The following is a 25,814-nucleotide window of genomic DNA, read 5'->3' on the forward strand; positions in this document are numbered from 1 at the left end:
GGGAGGCCTTCAAGGAGATGGATTGATATGGTGGCTGTGATGATGGGCTCAAGTATAGCAGGGATTGTGGGGCTGGCGCGGGATCGGGCAGTGTTTTGTTTCGCTGTGCATGGGGTCACTATGAGTCGGAAACCACTCGACGGCACTTAACAACAACAACAATGGAATTGCTGTATCACTTGGTACCACATTAATGTCTTAGGGCCGCTGTAACAAAGAACCATAAAGTGAGGTCTTAAAATAACAGAAACGTATTCTCACACCATTCAGGAAGCTAGAAGTCTAAAATTAAGATTTTTGGTTGAGCTGTGTTCCTGGGAAAGATCCTTGCCTTTTCCAGTTTCTGATAGCCCAGGTATTCCTTGCCTTTTAGCAGCATGACTTCAATCTTTGCTGTTTACACATGATTATCTTTGCTCTGTTATTTCTTTTTCTCTTCTCTTCTTCTTATGACAATACTGGTCATATTGGACTAGGATCCATCCTATTCCTGTATGACCTCAGGTTTACCTAACTATGTCATTTGCAAAGAAAGACTTTTTTTTTTTTTTGCCAATTATGGTCACATTCATAATTACTAGGAGTTAGGACTTTAGCATATCTTTCAGAATGGCAATTTAAGCCATAATAGTAACTCTATGTTTAATATTTCAAATAACTGCCAAACCCAAAGTGACTGCACCATTTTTACAATTTTGCAATTCTACCAGTAATATACAAGGATTCCATTTTCTTCATATTGCTCAATTACTCATCAAAACTCATTATTGTCTGTCTTATTGATTTTAACCATCCTATGGAGCTCTGGTGGCATAGTGCCTATGGCAGTTGACTGCTAGCCAGAAGTCTGGAAGTTCACACCCAACAGCCACTTCTCAGGAGGAAGACTGGGCAATCTACTTCCATAGAGATACTGCCTCAGAAACCCAAGGAGGGGTTGCTATGAGTCAGAACCGACTCAATGGCAATGAGTTTGGTTTTTATGGGTATATACTCATATTAACCCTATAGTGACTCTATGGCAATGAGTTTGGTTTTTGAGTTTGGTGCGCTATATGGTTTAAAATCAGGAAGGGAGTGTGCTAGGGTTTTATATTTTCATCATACTTATTCAATCTGTATGCTGAGCAAATAGTCCAAGAAGCTGGACTATATAAAGAAGAGCATGACATCAGGATTGGAGGAAGATTCATTAACAACCTTCAATATGCAGACAACACAACTTTCCTTGTAGAAAGTGAAGATGACTTGATGCACTTATGATGACGATTAAAGACTACAGTCTGCAGTATGGATTACACCTCAATAAAAAGAAAATGAAAATCCTCACAACTGGTCCAATAAGCAGCATTGCAATAAATGGAGAAAAGATTGAAGTTTTCAAAGATTTCATAGTATTTGGTTCCACAATCAACACCAACCGAAGCAGCCATCAAGAAATCAGAAGGTGTATTGCCCTGGGCAAATCTGCTGCAAAAGACCGCTTTAAAGTGATGAAGAGCAAAGATGTCTCTTTGAAAATGAAGATGGACCTAACCCAAGCCATGGTATTTTCTACTGCCTCATATGTATGTGAAGGCTGGATAATGAATAAAGAAGACCAAAGAAGAGTTGATACTTTTGAGTTGTGGTGTTGAAAGAGAATGCTGAAAGGACCATCAGAAGAGCTAACAAATATGTCCTGGAAGTAGTACAGCCAGAATGTTCCTTGGAAGAGAGAATGGCCAGACTTTGTCTCCCCTACATTGGTCATATTATCAGAAAGGACTATTCCCTGGAGAAAGATAATCATGCTTGGTAAAGTGGAGGGTCAATGAAGAAGGGGAAGACCCTTAGGAGATGGACTGACACACTGGCTGCAACAATGCACTAAGGTCTAGCTAGGCTGGCACAGGAACAGGCAGTGTTTTGTGCTGTTGTACATAGGGTCACCATGAGTCGGCACTGACTCGACGGCACCTAACAACAACAACAACAATAATCATATCTAATTATAGTTTAGATTTACATTTTCCCTATGACTAATGATATTGAGCATCTTTCTATGTGCTTGTTGGCTATTTTTATATCTTCTCTGGAGAAATATCAAATACATTGCCAGCTTTTTAAGTGAGTTTTTTAAGTGTATCTTTATTCTTGAGTTGTAAGAGTCAATTTTATATTTTACATATAAATGCCTTACCAAATAATTTATTAGCAAATATTTTCTATTTTAAGTCCTATTTTGTCCTATTATGTTGTTTCACTTTCTTCATAGTGATGAAGATTCTCATTTGAATCCTAAATGTTTTTAATTTTTATAAAATCAAATTTACCTATTTTTTATGTTGTCACTTGTGCCATTAGTGATATATCTAAGAAACCATTGCCTAAAACTAAATCAAGGTTTACACCCAAATTTTCTTCTACAACTTTTATATTTCTTAGCTCTTACTTTTAAGTTTATTTTCTATTTTGAGTTAATGTTTATATATTTTTCAAGTAGATATCCAGTTGTCCCAGATCATATCTTGGAAAGATCTTATGTATTAGTCTATTTTTAATTAATGTGTATACTTTTTATGATTGAAAAGACTAAATATCATAAAATTTATATAAAAAATTAAGAAAACAACCAGAATAGTTGAATTTCATGGAAATTGAAGGCATGAAAGTAATTCAATGAAAATTAGGAAGGTTATGCCATCATAAGCAAAATAGAACTCACGGAACTTTGAAAGAGGAAAATGAACAAATGATTGGGAGAGAATATCTTCAAAATCTGGATTTCGTTTATTAAGTAGAGAACATGAACTATGCTTACAAGAAATTTGATGATCAGAGAGAATCATATTTGGAAGAAGAAGAAAATGTGGAGGACAGACTTTTACGGAATAGAGAAACAGCTTATTTGGAATTATAGAAGTTATTTGTTGGGGAATGATTGAGGCTGCAGGAAAAAGATGTAACGATTGATTTAAAAAGAAGGTGTGAAAGGCAATGTCTATCAGAGGTCATGATCTGTGGAACAGAGCTATGCGATTGTGTTTTTTTTTTTTTTTTTCCATTGATTATTTGTTGAATATAAGAAAGCAGATGGGCAGAGATCAAGTGAGAAGTTGAGACACTAAAAAGTGCAAGAAAAGACATGGGAAGAAAGGAGAGAATATGGTATTCTGTGACGAGCTACAGGTAAAGGAAATGAGGAAAACTTTTTCTTTAATAGATAAAGGTAATCTCTTTTTGTGAAATGGAATTCTAATATGATATTTTAGTTTATAAACTTAACAAGCTTCTGCTTGCTGATTCTCCTGTGTACAGTGGGTAACAAATGGTGGTTCATCTAGAATGTATATTTTGCTTATTATATCCAGCAAGTTAAGCAAAACACACAAAAATATGACTCTTTTGGAAATCAAGACATCTAGTATCTTGAGTCTGCGTTCAGCAATGGCAACAATCACCAAGATTTTCAGGCTAGTTAGCCTCTTTAGAGAGATAATTAACTTCACAGTTTGCCTCAGTTTTTACCACTCTTTGATCTATCTATCCATCTGTCTATCTACCATCTACCTATATATTATATGGAAGAATGATTAAGGAAGACCAAAGAAGAGTTGATGCTTTTGAATTGTGATGTTAGCAAGGAATATTGAAAATACCATGGACTCCCAAAGAATGAACAAATTTGTCCTGGAAGAAGTGCAGCTGGAATGCTATTTGGAAGCAAGACTGGCCAGACTTCATCTCATCTACTTGGATCATATTGTCAGAAGGGACTATTCCCTGGAGAAGTATAATATGCTTGGTAAAATGGAGGGTCAGAGAAAAGGGGAAAGACCTCAACAAGATGAATTATCACACTGGCTGCAATGATGGGTTCAAATATAGCAAGGATTGTGAGGATGGTGCAGGACCAGGGAGTGTTTAGTTCTGTGGTACTACTTAGGGTTGCTATGAGTTGGAGCTCACTCAACAGCACCTAACAACAACAAATATATTTATTGCATATATAAATATATATACCTATATATATATATATAATAGAATATATGTTTTTTCTCTCTGCTTACTTAAGGAGCTCCAATGGGCTGTGGTTAAAGCATCAGGCTGCTAACATAAAGGTCAGCAGTTTGAACCCACCAACTTCTCTGCACAAGAAAGATGATGCAATCTGCTTCTGTACAGATTTATAGCCTTGGAATCCCTATGGAACATTTCTGCTCTGTCCTATAAGGTCTCTATGGGTCAGAATCAGCAGTGACTTTTGTTTATTTTTCTGTTTATTTGGTTATTAGGTGTTCAGCTTCACCCAGTTGAAAAGGAGGACTGACATATGTTTATTTACTGGTATCTATAACATAGAAGGCAGGGTGAAGATAGGCATTGCTAATAGTTAAGGTTGTGTGTCAACTTTGCTGGGCTGTGTTTTTGAGTGGCTTGGCAGCTGGAAGTAGTTGTTTCTCATGATGAGATTATAATCACTTCCATGATGAAATCTGCTGTGATTAGGTAAGTAATTAAAGGGGTGTTACCTTCAGGGTCTGGCCTACTTCCAGTATGTATAGGGACGGTTTGGGAAAGATCTTGAGCTTTCTGGCACATTTTGGGTTGTATTGCCTGCCAATCTTGGGATTGTTCCTGGACGTGAACCAGTAGCCTGCCACATTGCTGCTGATCTTGGGATTGTGACATTTTACCTGCTGATCTTGGATTCATCAACATGAGCAGCCAGCACCTGTGTGATTTAGAAGAAGTGTCCAGCTCCAGTGGGCCTGGAACAAGAGACAGAATTGAAACTCAAAGTTGAGGTTTTTCACTCAGCTTCTAGAGCTGAAACTCTGAATTTGGACTTCTGGCCTTCTAAACTATAAAAGAATTAACTCCTGTTTTTTAAAGCCATCCACTCATGGTATTTCTGTTATAGCAGCACTAGAGAACCAAGACACTAATAAACAACCCTATCTAGATTTAGCATAGGAACTCAAGAGGATTTTATCAAAGAATTGTAAACCATAAATGGAAATACTTTTAAATTAGAACAGCTCCACGTCTTACCCTCTCATCTTTTATAATGAGAAAAGAATAAAATGTAAAAAATCTTCTGATTCCCAGCAGCTTAACCGATAGAAATGACTATTAGAGTTTCACATTTCTAAGAATCTGACAAAATCAGTACATTTTCTTATAATCTTGTTTTAAAGTTATTACTACCAAGTAGTCCTGTTACAAATATATGGATAGTAACATTTTTAAATGTTGCAAGTGAAGAATGACCATCATGTGTATAAATTTACTACTATCATTAAAGGACTTTTAAACAATTTCCTAAAATTGTTCACCTATGAGCCTAAATAAAGCATCCTTATTTTCCTCCTGTGTTCTACTTTTTTTCATTTATGAAGTTCTGCACAGCTTTCTTTTCTAGCCAATCTCATGCTGGTGTTCTAATCAATGTAAAGAACGAGTTGAGACTTTCCTCCTTTTATTTCTATAAAGTTTATGAAATTAAAAAAAAAATGTTTTATGTATTTTCACATTTATATCTACTCAGGCACAATTGATGCTGCCTGCTTTAGAAAAATGTACAGACATGAGAAATGTGTTCTACCACACATTGTGAATATAGTCTTGTAAACATAATGAAATGATCAGGAGGAACAAGAATCAGAAAGCTGCCACATTACTTACTCTTTGCTTCAGCATCACATTCTAGCTTTTCTTGTGTTTGGAGTTACTTTACTTTTTTCTCTTTATTCTGGACCACCCACAAGTTGTTTTGTTTTGTCCTTATATCTCCAGTTGTCCCTTTTTTATAAGGTCCCATCAGATTCATTTTGGGGGAAGATAGAGGAAAACCTCTGAATGCCAGCAAACTTCATCCTCTTCTAACTCATCAAACAGCTATTTTCTGAGTATATCTAATTTACGGCCTATACAATGTTAGAACATGGGCACAGGTATTCTGTATTTTCACTTTGTTTTTTAGTTACTTAACATCATCTAGAATGAATAAACCCATATTTCCAATCAAGCTCTTCATATATATATATATATATATATATATATATATATGTGTACAGTTTTTATTCTTGTTGATTCCAAAAATTAATATTAAGAAGAGAATTTTTAATACATGAAGAGAACCAAAAATTGTTTACTGCTTTCTTCCCCACCAATCATCTCCTATAGGGGAGGGGGAAGGAGGAGACCATAAAACAACAGATTTAATAATGTTTTCTTCTTGTAGTAGCTATTACTGTGGAACTGTCATCATTACTGATAATACTGTTGTTTTGGTGTTTATTTCTATGTGCACCCCAGAATATAATTGGATACTTGAAGATATTCATGTGATTAATGAGGATGTTTTGGGGATGAGTGATAAAATGTCAGTTAATTGCTAGATTTTAAAAATAGGGTTAGAGTTGTCTATCAACTTCAAATCAGTAGATATCACAAAGATTTCAATCAGCCGGTGATGATGATTATGATAAATGAAGAGGAATGGCTAAGAATTTCTGAGAAGCCAGGTATAAATTTATAAAAAAATTTTGCTTCAGAGCATACTGAAAGATCTATGTATGAAAAATATAATATGAGGGTTCCTACTAAAATAAGTTACTGTGTTGTGGTTGCATTTTGATATCACAAAAACTAAATTATCAATTCACCAAACTTCTTTCTCTCTCTCTCCCTCCCTTTTTCATTTCTTTTCTTCCACCCTTTATTATTCTCTTTCCTCTTTTCCTTCTACTACAGATTGCTATCTACCTGTCTTAGATTGATATAGTCACTGTTCAATATAGTAAGTACCATTTACACAGTAATTATGGAAGGAGCTTTCTATATTAATACACCAAGTTTTTACTAATACTTTAAAACAATATTACAGATGTTTCTGGAATTTAAAGAAATATGAAATACTTTTCATTTTTAGAAAGATGTTAAATCTGAAATATGGAAACATTTGCCACCTTCCAAATATATATATAATGAAGACTTAGTTCCAAGTTCCAGTAGAATCTCACTATTCCTCAGACGAGAATTAAATTTGGATAACTCTATTCTAATCAGTATTTTAAAGTGTTTTAGTCACTGATTTTTGTGCAGAAGTGAAATCACTATGCTGTTAGATGAAGAAAAGTAATTTTATGACATTTGAATTATTACAATTAGTTGCTACTAAAGCTATCAGCATTATTCACTTTCAGCAGCTTACCAACTTATAAAGGTATGCATTCTTGGTTCCCTTGGGTAACAACAAGACAATCAAAGGTATCATTGCAGACTGACTTTTACACTGCAAGAAATTTACTGATCTAAAAATTTACAAAGAGTGAGACCAGCACATCTGCCCCTATAGGAAATGATTTTTGCATAGTAAGTGTTGATCTGCATAACCATATGATCATCGCAAGTGCTGATTACCAAATCTGAATCATCATTACTTAGCAAAGTTCTATAAATACACATGGCACCATATAATATATTCAGCTGTGCTAAATTAATGACAAAGTCCTTACACCAAGGAGTTTGAGGGTCTAAAACAAAGAAATACACAAAGACAAACATATAAAACATATATTGAGTTGGGGCAAATTTTTAATAAAATAAATTCAGTGAAGGATTTTTATGGTTAGCATCAAAGGAGTAATTGAGGATATATTTGTTTTTTGATTGCTCTGCATTGCAAGTTAAGTGCTGGCAGGTGAAGCAGCTCTATTTTATCTCTTGACCTCTTGAGAATTTCAGATATATATGTATTTCAAACTGCAAGGCTCTACATATCTGGAATTTCAGATCTGTATGTCTAACTGCCCACTATTCATCTGTCAGTGTGTAAACTGTGGTGGCCTGTGTGTTGTTGTGATGCTATACCAACACCATTTCAAATGTAAACAGGGTCCCCCTTGGTAGGCAGGTTTTAGTAAAGTCTCCAGACTAAGGCAGACTAAGAAGAAGGACCTAATAATCTATTTCTAAAAAAACATGGCCAGTGAAATCCTTATGAATAGCAGTGGGCCATTGTCTGATATAGTGCAAGAAAATGTGCATCTTAAGTTGGAAAGTCCTCAAAATATGATGTGGTAAGAGCTACTTGCTCAAAGTAGAATGGACCTTAATCACTTGAATGGAATAAAGCTTTCAGGACCTTCACCTACTGATGTGACAATATTAAAAATGAAAAGAAACAGCTGCAAACACCCATTAATAGCTAGAATGTGGAATGTACCAAGAATGTATCTAGGAAAGACAGAAGTTTTCAAAAATTAAATAAAACACATAAAGATCAATATCCAAGGTATTAGTAAGCTGAAATGGTTTGGTATAGGCCATTTTGGATCAAACACCCATACGATCTACTATGCCAGGAATGACAAAATAAAGCAGAATAGAGTATCATTCATTGTGAAAAAGAACATTTCAAGATCTATTCTGAAATACAATGCTGTCAATGATAGGATAATATCCATATACCTATAAGGAAGATCAGTTAATATAACATTGTTCAAATTTACACACCAACCATTAATACCAAAAATGAAGATATTGAAGTTTTTTTAAGAACATCTGAAATCTGAAATTGATCAAGCATTCAATCAAGTTGCATGGTAATGACTAGTGATTGGAATGCAAAAACTAGGAGCAAAGAAGGATCAGTAGTTGGAAAATATGACTTGGATGACAGAAACAACTAGAGATACCATGATAGAGTTTTGCAAGAGCAAAAATTTATTCAATACAAATATCTTTTTTAAACAATGTAAGTGGCTATACATGTGGACCTCCTCAGATGTTATACATAGTGATAAAATCAACTATATCTGTGTAAAGAGGCAAAGGAAAAGCTAAATATCATCAGTAAGAACAAGGGCAGCACACAAATGTGGAACAGATCAATTAGTTGCTCATATTCAAGTTCCAGTTGAAGCTGAAAAAAATTAAATTAAGTCCACAAGAGTCAAAGTATGACCTTGAGTATATCTCACCTGATTTTACAGACCATCTTAAAAAATAGATTTGATGCCTTGAACACTAATGACTAAAGACTAGGTAAGTTATGGGAGGACATCAAAGGCATTGTGCATGAAGAAAGTAAAAAGTCGTTTTAAATACAGAGAAGAAAATATACCAAAATGGATGTCAGAATACACTCTGAAACTTGCTCTTGAACAGAGAGTAGCTAAAGCTAATGGAAGAAATGATGAAGTAAAAGAGGTGAACAAGATTTCAAAGGGCTGTTCAAGAAGAACAAGTAAAGTATTATAATGAAATGTGCAAAGGTATGCAGTTAGAAAACCAAAAGGGAGAACATGTTCACATTTCTCAAGCAGAAAGAACTGGAAAAAAAAAAAAAAAAAATCAACTCTGAAGTCGTAATGAGGACCTCTGGTAACATAGTGGTTGGAGCATTCGTCTGTTAACCAAAACATCAGAGAGGTTCAGACCCATCACCCACTTGGCAGGAGAAAGATGAGGCAGTCTGCTTCAGTCAAGATTTACAGACTTAGAAACCCTTTGAAGCAGTTCTACTCTTTCCTAAAGGGCCACAATATCTTGAAATCGATTTGATAGTAGTGGGTTTGTTTTGTTTGCTTTTTATGGACAAGGTATTGAATGGCTCAGGAGGCCCTGAAAGAAGATGGGAGGAACACACAGTAACTGTATTAAAAAGAATTGGTTGGCATTCAACCATTTCAGGAGGTTAGTATATGATAAACAACCAATGGTATTGAAAGAAGAAATCCAAGCTTAACTTACGGCATTGATGAAAACAAGATTCCAGGAAATGACAGAATACAAACTGAGATTTTTCAAAAATGGATTCAATGTTCAAAGCACTCACTTATCTATGCAAAAAAATTTGGAAGACTGCTACCTGACTAACATACTAGAAGTGATCAATATTTGTGCTCATTCCAAAGAAGGATGATCCAACACACAATGCAGGGATTATTAAATGATATAATTAACATTATGCTCAAATCAAATCTGCCGAAGATAATTAAAAAATGATTGCAGCACTACATTGACAAAAAACATCCAGAAATTGAAGCCAGATTCAGAAGAGGATACGGAGTGAGGGATGTCATATAGATCTCATCAGAAAGCAGAGAATATCAGAAAGATATTTACCTGTGTTTTGTTGACTATGCAAAGGTATTCAGCTTACAGCTTACTTTTATATTTATATTTATATTAATAAAAAATATTAATAATATTGTGAGCAACGAGAATTCCAGAATACTTAATTGTGCTCACAAGGAAACCGTGCATAGAACAAGAGGTAGTCATTTGAAAAAACAAAAGGATATTACACGGATTAAAATCAGGAAAGGTGTCAGGGTTGGATCCTTTCACCATACTTATTCAACCTATCAGTTGGGCAAATAATTCATGGAGAAGTATGTGGCATCAAGATTGGAGGAAGACTAGTAATAGCCTGCAACATGCAGATGACACATCTTGCTTGATGAAAACCAAAAGAACTTGAAGAATTCATGGAAGACCATCAAAGACTACAGCTTTCAGTATGGATTAAACCTCAACATAAAGAAAACAAAAATTGTTGTTACCATTCCACTGAGTAGCATCATGATAAATGAAGAAATTACTGAAACTGTCAAGGATTTTATTTATATTGGATCCATAATCAATGTTGATGGAAGAAACAGAAGAAATCCAATAATATTTTGCACCGGGAAAATCTACTGCAAGAGAACTCTTTGAGGTGTTAAAAAGGAAGGATGTCATTTTAAGGATGAAAGTGGTCCTGACCCAAGCCATGTTATTTTCAATAGCTTCACATGCATGTAAAAGCTGGAAAATGAGTAAGGAAGATGGGAGAATAATTCATGCCTTTCTCTGAGTAATGGTTTTGGCAAATAATATTGAATATACATACCATGGACTACCAGAAGAATGAACAACTCTTGGAAGAATGACATTAAGAATGCTCGTTAGAAGCAGGGATCACTAGACTCATGTACTTTGGATGTATTATCAGGAGGGACCAATTCTTGGAGAAGGACCTTATATTTGGTAAAGTAGAGGTCAGAGAAAAAGAGATGGATTGAGAGTAACCACACTGATCGGCTCAGTACTAACAATGATTGTGAGGATGGCCTAGGACAAGGTACTGTTTCCTTCTATTGTACATAAGGTCATTATGAGCTGGAACCAACTTGATGACATCTAACAACATTTTTAAGTTTATATATTCATATATATATGTTCACATGAGTATGTGTGAATGCCATAAAATCAACATATTCAAAAGCAAACTCATATCTTTACTTCAGTTCTTTTCATTCTTTCAATTATCTTTTGCATTGGAAAGAGGTATTGCCTTGTTCTAGAGATTAGGAGCTGGGGCCTCAGTAGTTAAAGCATTTGACTGCTAACCAAAAAGTCCGTGGATTTAACCCACCAACCACTCCACAGGAGAAAGATGAGGCAGTCTGCTTCAGTAAAGATTGATAGCCTTGGAAACCCTATGGGACAGTTGTATTCCGTCCTGTAGGGTTGTTATGAGTCAGAATTCACTCTAAGGCAGTGGGTTTGGTTTTGTGGGTTTTGTTTCAGTGATTACTCAAGAAATTTCAGGGATGATTTCTGACCCTATTTCTTTCTCGCTTATCTACTGTCAAATCCTGTACATTTAAAAAAGGTGCCATATTCTCCTTTCTTTCTGGATTTAGGTCTTTATCAATTTATTTTAGATGATTACTGTGCTCTCTAATCAGTCTCTTGTTTCATCTGTCCTATATGTTCATTCTTCTATAAAGTTAATCTTAGCCATTCCTAGTTCAAAATCATTTAATGCCTCAATGTCAAGGCAGCAGAATTTCTGGTCCATTACGACCTCACCCATGCTGTCTCTTCTATCTTTACTTCCTATTAACCCCTATTCACCATACCATAGAATTATGGCCTCTTTTAAGGTTCTTCACAAGGAGCTCTGGTGGTATAGTGGTTAGGGCATTTGGCTACTAACCAAAAGGTTAGTGATTTGAACTTACCAGCTGCTCCATGGAAGAATGATGGAGCATTTTCCTTTAAAGATTTACAACCTTGGAAATCCAGTGGGGGGACACTACCAGTTGGAATTCACTTACAGGCAGTGAGTTTGTGTTTTATGTTTTTTTTTTTTTTTTGGTTAGGCTTCTTTGCTTTGACTTATGATCTTCTACCATTTCATTTTATCTTCTTTCTACCTTCTTTATCATTCCAAATGTAGGACAAAATGCACTTCTTTTGTGAGACTTTCTCAATTAGTCCTTGTGGTAGTTATGTTTGCGTGTCAACTTGGCTGGGCCTGTTTGAGTGGCTGGGCAGCTGGTGATAGTTATTCCCCATGATGAGACTGGCAATCAACTCCATAGTGGGATCTATCACAAGCAGCTGAGTAGTTGCCTTTGGGATGTGGTCTGCTTCCTGTATATAAATAGGAGAAACTTTGAGAATGATCTCTAGCCTATGGCATGCTTGGACCCTGCGTGTAGCCATGTCATTGCTCAGTAGCCTGCTATGCTCTGCCAACCTTGGGGCTTACAATGGACTTAAGTTAATGGCCTGCCATGTGGTTTGGTAACATCAGGACTGTGCCTTTTTACTTGTCAAACTTGGGGCTTCTCAGCCTCAGGAGCCAGCAGCTATCTGAGTGAAGAAATGCCTCTAGCTCCAGTGGGCCGGGAGCAGGAGGCAGAGCTGGACCCCAAGGCTGAGGGGCTTTCACCCAGCCCCTAGAACCTGGCACTTTAAACTTGGACTTAAAGCCTCCAAATTGTAAGAAAAACTCCTGTTTGTTAAGATCATCCCATTTGTGGTATATTTCTCGTCAGAGTGTCACTAGGTAACCAGAACAGTCCTATATAGATATACCTACATATATATTAGAATATATTTTTGTTGGAAACCCAAGGAGGGGTCGCTATGAGTTGGGTCCAACTCCATGGCACATAACAACAACAACAACACAATAGACATCAACTGGCTACCCCCCAAACTGTAAGAGAATAAATCCCTATTTGTTAAAGTCATCCACCTGTGATATTTTCTGTTGGAGCATCACTAGAGAACCAAAACACTACATAACAATAATGTCCCTGTTATATTGTCAAGACCCCCTCAGCATTTCCTTTCAAGGTCTTTGCCTTTCCTCTTCTCAGTCCAGGGATATTAACTGTTGCTGAAACTCCAGAGGTGGGTTTTCCAGTACTCTAGACCACAATTATAATTCCAAGAGTGAGCACATAACCCAAACAAATCATCTTTCTGTTAACTTCAAATATTTTACTGAGATACTCACTCATGGCCTCTTTCCCACTTGGTTAGTGCTATGAAGTCTGGCATTTTTTAATTCTGTATTTCCTACCACAAGGGGATGAAACTTGTGATTAGTGGCAACTCTGATTAAAGAAAGATTGGAGATTGATTTTACTGATCTATTTGAAGTCTCTATCAAGCTGTTTGTAAAATCACACCTATCCGTGGACTATTCTGTTACATGAGTTAATTATTTCCCCCTTTGCACAAGCAGTTGGGTTTCTGACACAAACATCCCAAAGAATACTATTTCTACCTAATTTTTAATTTTTAATAAGTATTTAGGAGTCTTTATGTGGCACAAACAGTTACACATTTGACTACTAACCAAAAAATTGGTGTCTCAAATCCACCCAGATGTGCCTCAGAAGAAAGACCTGGCAATCTGCTTCTGAAAATTTTCAGTCTTGAAAATTTTATGGAGTCTGCTTTACTCTGCACAAATGAGGTTTCTATGAGGAGGAAGCAACTAGAAAGCAAATGATTTGGTTTTAATAAGTATGTGCTGGCAAATATTTTCTATAGTACACAAAGGAAATGGTTTATGACTCTTGTATCTCCTAATGCACTTATCCTGCTGTATTGCTTTATTGCTAACTGAAACAGAAGCCTCATTCATGATCATCTATCAAGGATGATCCCCAAAGAAATCCTTCATGGATGGTAAAAAAAACCTACATGATCTGAAGAGTCCTTTCCACCTTTCAGTATTTATTTATTTATTTATTTAATATCTATTACTTTTAGAGAAGCTCTGGTAACATAGTGTCTAAGACACTTGACTGCTAACCAGAAGGTGGGCAGTTCAGACCCACCAGCCATTCCTCAGAAGGAAGGTTGGGCAATCTACTTCTGTAGTGATACAGCCTTGGAAATCAAAGGAGGTATCACTGTGAGTTGGGTCTGATTTGACAACACATAACAACAACAACAACAAGATTACTTTTAGGCACTCTGGTGGTACAGTGCCTAGAACATTTGACTGTTAACCGGAATGTTGGAGGTTCAAACCCACCAGCCACTCCACAGAAGGAAAAAAAAAAAAAAAGTTATTTTATACTGCAAAACTGATAATGATGTCAAACCCAGTTTATATGTATGTGTGTGTGTGTGTGTGTGTGTGTGTAAAATGGTTAGGGCTTGCTTTGTTGTTGTTATTATGTGCCGTTGAGTCATACCTGACTCATAGCGACCCCTCCTTGGGTTTCTGGGGTGGTATCACTATGGAAGTAGATTGCCCAAACTTTCTTCCAAGGAGTGGCTGGTGGGTTTGAACCACCAGCTTTCTGGTTAGCCATCAAGTGCCTTAGGTACTACAGTACCAGAGCTCTGGACCATCAGCCTGGACTCATGGCAATCCAATGTGCAACAAAAGAAAATGCTGTCTGGGTCTGCACCATTCTCATGATTGGCTATGGATCTGACTACTGCTAGAAGGATGTTTCATTGAGGCTTCTTGCACTACAGAGGGGAGAAAGTTAATTGTGCTAGGAAGTTTTCAGTAAGGTAAAAACAAACAAACCAAACTCACTGCCTTCAAGTCAATTCCAACTCATAGAGACCCCTCCTTGGTTTTCTGAGGTAGTATCTCTAGGGAGGGAGCTCTAATAACATAGTGGCTAAGGCACTTGACTGCTAACCAGAAGTCTGGTGGTTCAAAACCACCAGCCACTTCTTGGAAGGAAGATGGGGCAATCTACTTCCGAAGTGATAGTGCCTCGGAAACCCAAGGAGGGGTCGCTATGAGTCAGGTCCGACTTGACGGCACATAACAACAGCAACAACAACATCTCTAGGGAAGTAGATTGTCCAGTCTTCCATCCCAGGAATTGCTGATGGGTTTGAACCTCCAGCCTTCTGATGAGCTGTCAAATGCCTTAGGCACTATGCCATCAGAGCTAGTGATTAACACCTTGTGGGCAAAATCCAAATGATTGGAAGAAAGCAAAGGAGTAAATGGTACCACCCACTAAAAGACACTTGGTGACCAATGACTACTTTTTTTTTTAACAGTTTTTTCCTCCTTGATTGGCACTTGCATATGAAAGAAAACATAATCCCATTGGATACTATCTAGCTCCATCAGGCAAAAAGTGATTGATGTTAACAACATGACCTTACTGGCGAAGAGTTGGTTTTATTCATTTTTGCTCATGAATAAATTAGTTCTTTTAAAAATTCATAGGAGAAAAATACTGTGTGAAGTTGTTTTCACTTTTATGGAGGTTATCTGTTTATCGAGATCAGGGCATTATGTAATTTTAATGAATTAAATGTAACAATATATTCTTTGGTTCCATAACAAGATTAAAATTGATTTTGAACATAATACAGAACTTCCCAGTTAAAAGGAAAACCTAGAGCTTTTTCATCTTCTTGAAGATATCGTCACAGAACAAGTATGCTTGGAATACATGTTCAGAGTCAGACATATCTTGTTTCAAATGCTGCCTCCACCATATAATTGCCACATGAGTTTGGACAACTTACTAAAAAAAGTCACCAAAGCTAAATTTCCTAAAGAATAATCTCATAATATTATTGTGATGATTGAATTAAGTGTATGCATGTAGGGCACTTAATATTTGCCACATAGTACTTAATGAAATTTAGTTGTCATCAGGATCATCATTATTATATAGGCCAGAAGAATTGCTAGTCAGAAACATTTAAGGCAGAAATAAAAGAAAGGGACTTAAAATATAGAGGAATTAGCATTGTTGTGGAATTCTTCACAATTTTCACTGGAGACTCCATCTATTTGTCCATCATATGTTGCTGCCTCTCAAATTTTAATCTCTTTTTTCTTTCCTTGCTCAGCCATTCCTCTTGTATAATGACACTTTCTCTGTATGATGTCAATTTCTCCTGTGGTGTCAAATATCTATCACCCATGTACTGATAATCACCAAAGGTTTCCTGCTGATTTTGTTTAGATGCCATCAAGACAGCTCTGACTCATAGCAAACCTATGTACAACAGAATGAAACACTGCCCGGTCCTGCACCAGCCTCACAATACTTGCTACACCTGAACCCATTGCTGCAGTCACTACGTCAATCCATCTCATTGAGGGTCTTCCCCTTTTTTGCTGACCCTTCACTTTACCATGCATGATATCCTTCTCCAGGGAATGGTCCCTTCTGACAACATGACCAAAGTAGGTAACACGAAGTTTGACCATTCTTGCTTTCAGGGATCATTCTGACTGCATTTTTTCCAGGACAGATTTGTTTGTTCTTCTGGCTGCCCGTGGTATTTTCACTATTCTTCACCAACACCACAATTCAAAGCCATCAACTCTTCTTTGGTATTCCTTATTTACTGCCTAGCTTTCACATGCACATCAGGCTATTGAAATACCATGGCTTGGGTTAGGTGCAACCTTAGTCTTCAAAGTGACATCTTCAATCATTTACAATTCAAGGAGGTCTTTTGCAACAGATTTACCCAATGCAATATGATGCCTTATTTCTTGATTGCTGCTTCCATGGGTGTTAATTGTGGATCTAAGAAAAGTGAAGACAAGACAACTTCAATCTTTTCTCCATTTATTGTGATGCTACTTATTTGTCCAGTTGTGATGATTTTGTTTTCTTTATGTTGAGGTGTAACCCATATTGAGGATTGTAGTCTTTGATCTTCATGGGTAAGTGCTTTGTGTCATCTTCATTTTCAGCAAGCAAGGTACATCATCTGCATGTAGCTGGTAGTTATTGAGTCTTCATCCAATCCTGGTGCTGAATTCTTCTTCATATAGTCCAGGTTCCTGGATTATTTGCTCAAGATACAGATTGAATAAGTACAGTGAAAGGATACAACCTGATGTACACCATTCCTGATTTCAAACCATACCATAAACACTTGTTCTGTTTGAATGATGGCTTCTTGATCTATTTACAAGTTCCTCATGAGCACAATTAAATGTTCCCATTCTTTGGAATGTTGTCCATAATTTGTTAGGATTCACACAATCAAATGCCTTTGCATAGTTAATGAAACAAAAGTAAACATCTCCCTGGTATTCTTTGCTTTCAGTCAAGATCCATCTGATATCAGCAATGATATTCCTAGTTCCATGTCCTTTTCTGAATCTAGCTTGCATTTCTGGAAATTTCCTGTCAATACACTGTCATAACCATTTTTAAATTATCCTCAGTAAAATTTTCCTTCCATGTGATATCAGTGATATTGTTTGTTAATTTCCATGCTTTGTTGGAAAACCTTCCTTTGGAATGGGCACAAGTATGAATTTCTTCCAGTCAGTTGGTCAGGTAGGTGTCTTCCAAATTTTTTGGCATAAATAAGTAAGTGTCTCCCGTGCTGTATCCATTTGTTGAACTCTCTCAGTGGGTTTTCTGCCAATTCCTAGAGCCTTGTTTTTCTCCAATTCTTTCAGTGCAGCTTGAACTTCTTCCTTCAAAACCATTGTTTTTTGATCATATGCTACCTCCTGAAATAGATGAACACTGACCAATTCTTTTTGGTACCTTGACTCTGTGCATTCCTTCCATCTTCATGTGATGTTTCCTTCATATTTTGCCCATAGAACCCATCAATAATGCAACTTGAGTTCAAATATTTCTTCATCTATTTCAGCTTGAGATATGTCAAGTGTGTTCTTCACTTTTGGTTTTCTAACTCCAGGTCTTTACACATTTCATTGTCATACTTTATCTTCTCAAGCTGCCCTTGGACTTCATCTGTTTAGCTCTTTTATTTCATCATTTCTTTCATTTGCTTTAGCTACTCCCCGCTTAAGGGCAAGTTTCAGAGTCTCTTCTGATGTCTCTCTTGGTCTTTCCTTCCTTTCCTGTCTTTTCAATGACCTTTTTTCTGTCTTCATGTTTGAGGTACTTGATGTCATTCCAAAACTCATCTGGTCTTTGGTCATTAATTTTCAGTGCCTCAAATCTATTCTTAATATGGTCTCTAAATTCAGGTGGAATATAACCATGGTCATATTTTTTGGTCTCATGGACTTGTTTTTGTTGTCTTCAGCTTCATCTTGAACTTGCATATGAGCAATTGATGCTCCACTCTACAGACAGCCCTTGACCTTGTTTTGAATGATGATATTGAGCTTCTCCATTGCTTCTTTCCACGGGTGTAGTTAATTTGATTCCTGTGTATTCCATCTGGTGAGGTGTACATGTATAGTTGCTATTTATGTTGTTTAAAAATGTACGTGCAATGAATGGATCACTGTTGTGTTGTTGTTAGGTGTCATTGAGTCGTCTCTGACTCATAGTGACCCTATGCACAGCAGAACGAAACACTGCCTGGTCCTGAGCCAGCTCCATGATTCTTGTTACACTTCAGCCCATCTCTGTAGCCACCTTGTCAATCCACCTCATTGAGGGCCTTCCCCTCTTTCATCGACCCTCCACCTTATCAAGCATGACATCATTCTCCAGGGAATGGTCCCTTCTGACAACATGACCAAAGTATGTGAGATGAAGTCTGGCCATTCTCACCTCCAAGGAGCATTCTTGCTAGACTTCCTCCAGGACAGACCTATTAGCTATTTTAGCAGTCCTCGGTACTTTCAACCTTCTTCGCCAATACCACAGCTCAAAAGCATAAATTCTTCCTCAGTCCTCCTTATCATTTTTCCAGGTCTCACATGCATATGAGGTAATTGAAATACCATGGCTTGTGTCAGGCACACCTTAGTCCTCAAGGAGACATCTTCACTCTACAGCACTTGAAAGAGGTCCTTTGCAGCCAATTTGCCCAGTGCTATACATCTTCTGATGTCCTGACTGCTTCTTCCATTAGTGTGGATTGTAGAACTAAGCAATGTGAAGTCTTTGACAATTTCAAATTTTTCTCCATTTATTACAATGTTGTTTATAGGTCCAGTTGTGAGGATTTTTGTTTTGTTTATATTGAGATGTAATCCATACTGCAGACTGTATTCTTCAGTCTTCATCAGTAAGTAGTTCAAATCATCCTCATTTTCAGCAAGCAAGGTCATGTGGTCAGTGTATCGCAGGTGGTTAATGATTCTTCCTCCAATCCTGATGCCACGTTCTTCTTCATATAGTCCAGCTTCTCAGATATTTGCTCAGCATACAGATTGAACAAGTATGGTGAAAGGATGCAACCCTGACTCACTCTCTTCTTGATTTAAACCATACAGTGTTCTTTTTTTTCTGTTTGAATGGCATTCTCCTGGTCTGTGTACATTTCCTCATGAGTACAATTAAGTGTTCTAGAAATCCCATTCTTCTCAATGTTATCCACAGTTTGTTATGATCCACACAATCAAATTCTTTTGAATATTCAATAGAACACAAGTAAACATTTTTCTTGTATTTTTGCTTTGAGCCAAGATCCATCTGACATCAGCAATGATATCCTTCGCTCCACATCTTCTTCTGAATCCAGCCTACACCTCTGGAATTTCACTGTAAATATACTGCTGCAACTCTTTTTGAATTATCTTCAGTAAGATTTTACTTGCAAGTGATATCGATGATATACATTACTAGGCAACTTTATGAATAGCTTGGAAACATTGTCTGACATAGTGCAGGAGGACTAGCCCCTGGGGTTGGAAGGCACTCAAAATAGGCCTGGGAAAGAGCTGCCTCATTAGAGTAGAACCAACCTTAATGATATGGATAAAGTAAGTCTCTCAGGACCTCCATGTGCTGATGTGGCTCAACTCAAATTGAGGAGAAACAGTTGCAAACATCAATTAATAATTGGAACATGGAATGTATGAAGCATGAATCTAGGAAAATTGTAAATTGTCAAAAATTAAGTGTAACACATAAAGATTAAATGGATCATTGGTCTTGCAAAATTCTATTATGTGATATCTGGCATCATTTCTATCACCAAAGCCATGTTTTCCAACTACCAATGATTTGTTTCCAACTTTTATATTACAATCTCCAGCAATAAACAGTACATCTTGATTGCATGTTTGGTCAGTTTCAGACTGCAAAAGTTCATAAAAATCTTCAGTTTCTTCATCTTTGGTTTTAGTTGTTGGTGCACAAATTTGAACACTATTTGTATTAACTGGTCTTCCCTGTAGGCATATGGATATTATCATATCACTGACAACAGCACTGTTCTTCAGAATAGATCTTGAAAATGTTCTTTTTAATGATGAATGCCATGCCATTCCAGTTCAAATTGTCATTCCCAGCATAGTAGATTAGATGATTGCCTGATTCAAAATGGCCAATACTAATCTATTTCACCTCATTAATGCCTAGGATTTCAATCTTTATCCATTCCATTGCATTATTTACAACGTTCAATTCTCCTAGTTTCGTACTTCATACATTCCATGTTCCAATTATTAGTGAATGTTTGCAGCTTTTTCTTCCCATTTTGAGTCATGCCCCATCAACAAATGAAGGTCCTGAAAACTTTACTCCATCCACATCATAAGGTTTACTCTACTTTGAGGAGGCAGGACTTTCCCAGTCATATTTTGAGTGGCTTCCAACATAAGGGGCTCATCTTCAGGCACTATATTAGACAATGTTCTACTGCTATTCATAAGTTTTTCAGTGGATGGTTTTTTTGAATTGGATGCCCTCATCCTTCTCCCCAGTCTGTCTTAATCTGAAAGCATGACTGAAATATGTCCACCATGAGTGACCTTCTGGTACTCAGAATACACTCCAACCTAACAGCAACACACAAGCCACTACAGTATGACAAACTCAGAGGGTGGAAAGATTTCCTAAGTGGCACAAATGGTGAAGTGCTTGACAGCTAATGAAAAGTTGGTGGTTGGAACCCACCCACAGGTACCTTGGAAGGCAGGACTAGTGATCTGTTTCTGAAAAGTCACAATCTTGAAGACACTATGGAGCAGTTCTCTGCACACATGCTATCACCATGAATTAGATTTGACCAAACCTCTCTACTGAGCCTGAGATCCATGGAATCAATTACCTCCTAGATCTTTCCACCTAGTTATAGCAAACGGTAGGATGTGAGCGACAGAAATTGATCTATATTTTTACCACTGCATCTAAGTGTTTACCACAATGCTAGGCACAGAGTAGGGATTCAGTAAAGAGTGTTTGTGTAAATAAAATAATGAATATTCCACATATACCACAACGTCTTTCCTTTTGAGCTTGCTCTTTGTTCTTATTTAATAGCACCATCATTTATAAGTTGTTTAATGCTAAAACCTGTGGATATTTTTAGTTCTTCCTTCCTTTCTTTCACTTTCCACAACTAGTCAGTCATGAATTCAGTAAATATTATCTCTTTAATATTTAACAAATTAGTTCACTTTATATTTTCTTTAGGCTACCACTATATCACACATTTCTGCATTAGCTCCTATATGTTTTTTCTATCAAATCCATTTTCCCCTACTACAGCAAGAGTGATGTTTCTCTAAAAGAAAAATTACAATATATCACTATCTTCCTTAAAACTCTTCAAAAGCTATAATTTGCTCCAGGATGAAATCCAAACTCTTCTTCACTGTATACACATGACTTATTACAACTTATAAGTCTCATATCTTGCACTTCCTGCTCCCCACTCCACTTTCCAATTATAGGAATGGTTTCCCATACCATGCTTACTTTCACCTGTAGTACTTTGTACACACTCAGTCCTCATAGTGGAAGACTCTTCCTGCTAATTCCTTACTTAACTCACTCTTTCTTGATCATTATGTTGAAGCTTAGACATAAAACCTTCTCCATAACCTAGAACACTCATTTCTCATATCATTTGAGCACTTAATATTCTACACTGTCAATGCTTCTCTCCCCAGGGACACTGTGTACATATTGTATTCTGGATTGAGTCTTATTCATTGGTATATTCTCACCACCTAGGACAGTATTTGGCAAATAATCAACACTTAATAAATATTTGTTGAATAAGTGTTGTGTAGACATAGTGTAAAGTAGTCTTTGGCCAAAGCAGTGATACTAGCATTAACAAATCTGTGCTATATATTTTTTTTTTTTCCTTCAGAACAGCTCACTTTGATTTTTCTTGAACTGTTATGCAAGCTGTAACTAAAAATGACTGTGCTTGACACTGACTATAAAAATACCACTGTACAGACTGTATTTTTAAAAACCAATATTGAAGCTCAAATAATTTATAATGTTGTCCATATTAAAAACTCTCTACCTACGTTCACTAAGTGTTGAAAGATTTTTTTTACATTTTTCTTACAGATTTCTCCTCCAGCTGCTACTGTAATAGATTTCCTTACTTGATCCGCATTCTATTTTTTTTCTTTAATTTTTATTATGATTTGGGTGAAAGTTTACAGAAGAAATTAATTTTCTGTACAGCAGTTCACATAAACTTAGTCACATGGCATTGACTGCAACTTCCCACAATGTAACATCTCTCTTCCCACTTCCTCCCCATAGTTACCTCTTCCCTGTGTCCTTCTTTCCCATGCACTTCTGCCCCACAAGCTGTCGTCCTGTACATACACACCCCTTCTACTCTCCCAAGATTGATGTCTCCAAGGAGTGTATCTACCTAATGTAAATGTTCAGCTTGTATGCCTAGATTTTGTTTGGCTGGAAGGCACAGGAGTGGATTCAATTCCAGACCTGAAAGGCAACTAGGGGCCATAGCCTCAGAGGTTTCACCAGGCTCCATCAGACCAGCAAACCTGGTACTTTTTTTTTTTTTTTTTTTAATGTTCTTCCTATCTATCCAGGATCTCCTACGTAGATCCCCCTCCAAGTGGTTGACAGTGGTAGCCAGGCACCTTCTGGTCTCATGGTCATATAGGCTGAGGATTGCATGGTGTATCAGTCCCTTGGAGTAATTGTTTCAATATGTCTTTTGCTTTCTTTATTCTTCTTTGCTTTGGATGAGGACAAACCTATTGTGGCATCTAGATGACTGCTTGCAAGTTTGTAAGGTCCCAATTGCTTATTGCCAAAGTAGGATGTGGAACAATATTTTTTGTGTAGTATGTTATGCCAGTTAAGCTTGATGTCCCCTGTGACCATGGTCCTGAGCCCACAAATCTGACTACTCACTCTCTACAGGTAGCTGACTGTGGCCAAGAAGTGACTACAACCTTGTCCCTTGTCAGCTCTACTATATATCTGGGAATTGTTATAGAACATACAAACACAATTGTAGAAGCATTGTCTGCCAACTCTATACATGGTCATGGGCACACTTCCCCCTGCCTAGACATACCTAATATTTCATCCTGTCCACCCACCTATCCACCTGTATATCAATGTTTGCCATCACTGACATTGCAGTACTGTATGTGCAAAAATGTTCATCTTTGTTGTCTGTACCACCCATGCACCTCTCTATGTATTCCTTTTCCTCAGTGCCACCATGTTGTCGATCCACATTCTTGCTAAGTGCAAAAAAATACCACCAGAGCTCTCATTTGGTTTTGGTTGGTCACCAATTCACCTGATTGTCAGAGTAAGATATAGTTTTCTGAATCACTCGTTGAATAATTCAGTATAAGCAGTTGTTTATCTTAACTGGAATTTGTATATGTGGAAGTTGGTTTGACGTATAGAGTGCTGCCTGCTCTTTCAACACATTAGAAAGTGTCACATTTAGAGGTATTAGGGTAAGATCGTACATGTCCCCACATTGCCTTTTTCTTTAAAAAAAAAAAGCAATGGACTTTACATTCCTGATACTTCTTGACACTTTGGGTTAATCACTACATAACTATGATAAGTTTCCTCTCAGATTCATTGTTTTTCTCTTAGTACATAATATTGTTTCAGTATTACAGTGGACAGGGTCCCAGATGTCTGTGTGTAAATTACTGGCTTTAGAAAATTTTTATATTTATTCAAAGAGTTGTTGTTACTCTTTATAAATGTATCCATATTTTATGAAATAGTACATTTTACATGTTTTCTTCATCATTAAAAATAACAAGTGAATCTTTATTTAAAGTACTTCCAGAAAGGCAACATAAGTAACAATGCAAATGAGTCCAGACATGAGGAAGCTGGGGTCTCAGACCTGACTTTAATACTTAGTACTGCATACTCATAGGTGAGCCATATAGTTCCTGAACTTCATTTCCTTATTTGTGAAACAAGATCATTATGAGATAATTAAGTCATAAATTATGGTGATGGTGTTTGTACCTTTTTAAAAGTATTACCTAATTCTTTTTAGTTATCTTTATCATGTTGTTACCGATAAAGGGAGGAATTTGAGTTATTTTTTCTTTAAATTCAAAACCTTTTTGAGTCTTTGTTGAGTAATATCAATTTTATTTCATTTGGGGGTCAATGGCCATAATAGAGGATCTCTGGTGGCACTGTTAAAGCATTGAGCTACTAACTAAATAGCCAGTGGTTCTAATCCACCAGGTGCTCTGCAGGATAAAGATGAGGCCATCTGTTTCCATCAAGATGTAAGCCTTGGAAACACTATAGGGCAGTTCTGTTCTGTTGCATAGGGTTGTTATGAGTCAGAACTGACTATCTGGCAGTGGGTTTGGTTTTGGTCATAATACGGGTAAGAGCTGGGGTGTTAGAGTTTCCTAAAACATATCCCTAGTTTATCATTTACTACTTTAATGCCTGAGATAATTACTTCACTTCTCAGAGTCTCAATTTCTTTCCCTGTAATGTGGGTCTGAAAATCACTCTATCACTGGGTACTGTAGAACAGGGAAAGAAAGTCTCTGGTCCATAGTTGTATCTTGTAAAAAATTTGTTGATAGAATAAGTGCATCTGCCCCGGTATGTAGCTCTTCAGCAGAAGGAAGAATAAAGAGAACTTTTACTCCTGACTTACTTTATTTATTTAAGGTCAGCTATGTTGTGGAGGGAAAAAAAAAGTAGCCCAGATAGGTCATGTGATTTGCCTAAACTTACACAGCTATAGTAAGTCAAGGACCCAGGATTCTAATTCTTGTAGTCTATCCATAGAACTTCAAGATTTGCTGATTATATGTGATCTTAAAGAGAGACAAATTGTCTAGGAAAACCAGAATTAAATTAAAAATTATCTTAGCTGATAATTGGAATATATTCACAGAATGGGTGGATTGTACACAGGGTCAAGACAAAGGCTACAGGAAGACTCATGGGTCTAAATTGGGAACTTAAGGTCCTAATTAGTTGGGAAACCTACTGACATAGGGAGCAGAACAAAATTAAAAGCAAGGTTTCTTTTTGCAGAGTGTTGAAAAGTTATTTTTTTTCCCTTTTGTTAGAAAAAAATTTCCTAAATTTGAAATAATACTACAGCTGAAATAATCACAAGCATGTTAGAAAATGACTGTTGTTGTGTTGTTGTTAGGTGCCATCAAGTTGTTTCTGATTCATAGTGACCCCATGCACAGCAGAACAAAACACCACCCAATCCCACGCCAGCTCCATGATCCTTGCTGTATTTGAGCCCATTGTCACAGCCACTGTGTCAATCCATCTTATCCAGGGCCTTCCTTTCTTTCATCGACCCTCCACCTTACCAAGCATGACATCCTTCTCCAGGGAATGGTCCCTTCTTACAACATGACCAAAGTA

This window comes from Orycteropus afer, unplaced genomic scaffold (genome assembly GCF_000298275.1).
Source record: "Orycteropus afer afer isolate SDZICR_OR568_19922 unplaced genomic scaffold, OryAfe1.0 scaffold00105, whole genome shotgun sequence".
NCBI classification, from domain to species: domain Eukaryota; kingdom Metazoa; phylum Chordata; class Mammalia; order Tubulidentata; family Orycteropodidae; genus Orycteropus; species Orycteropus afer.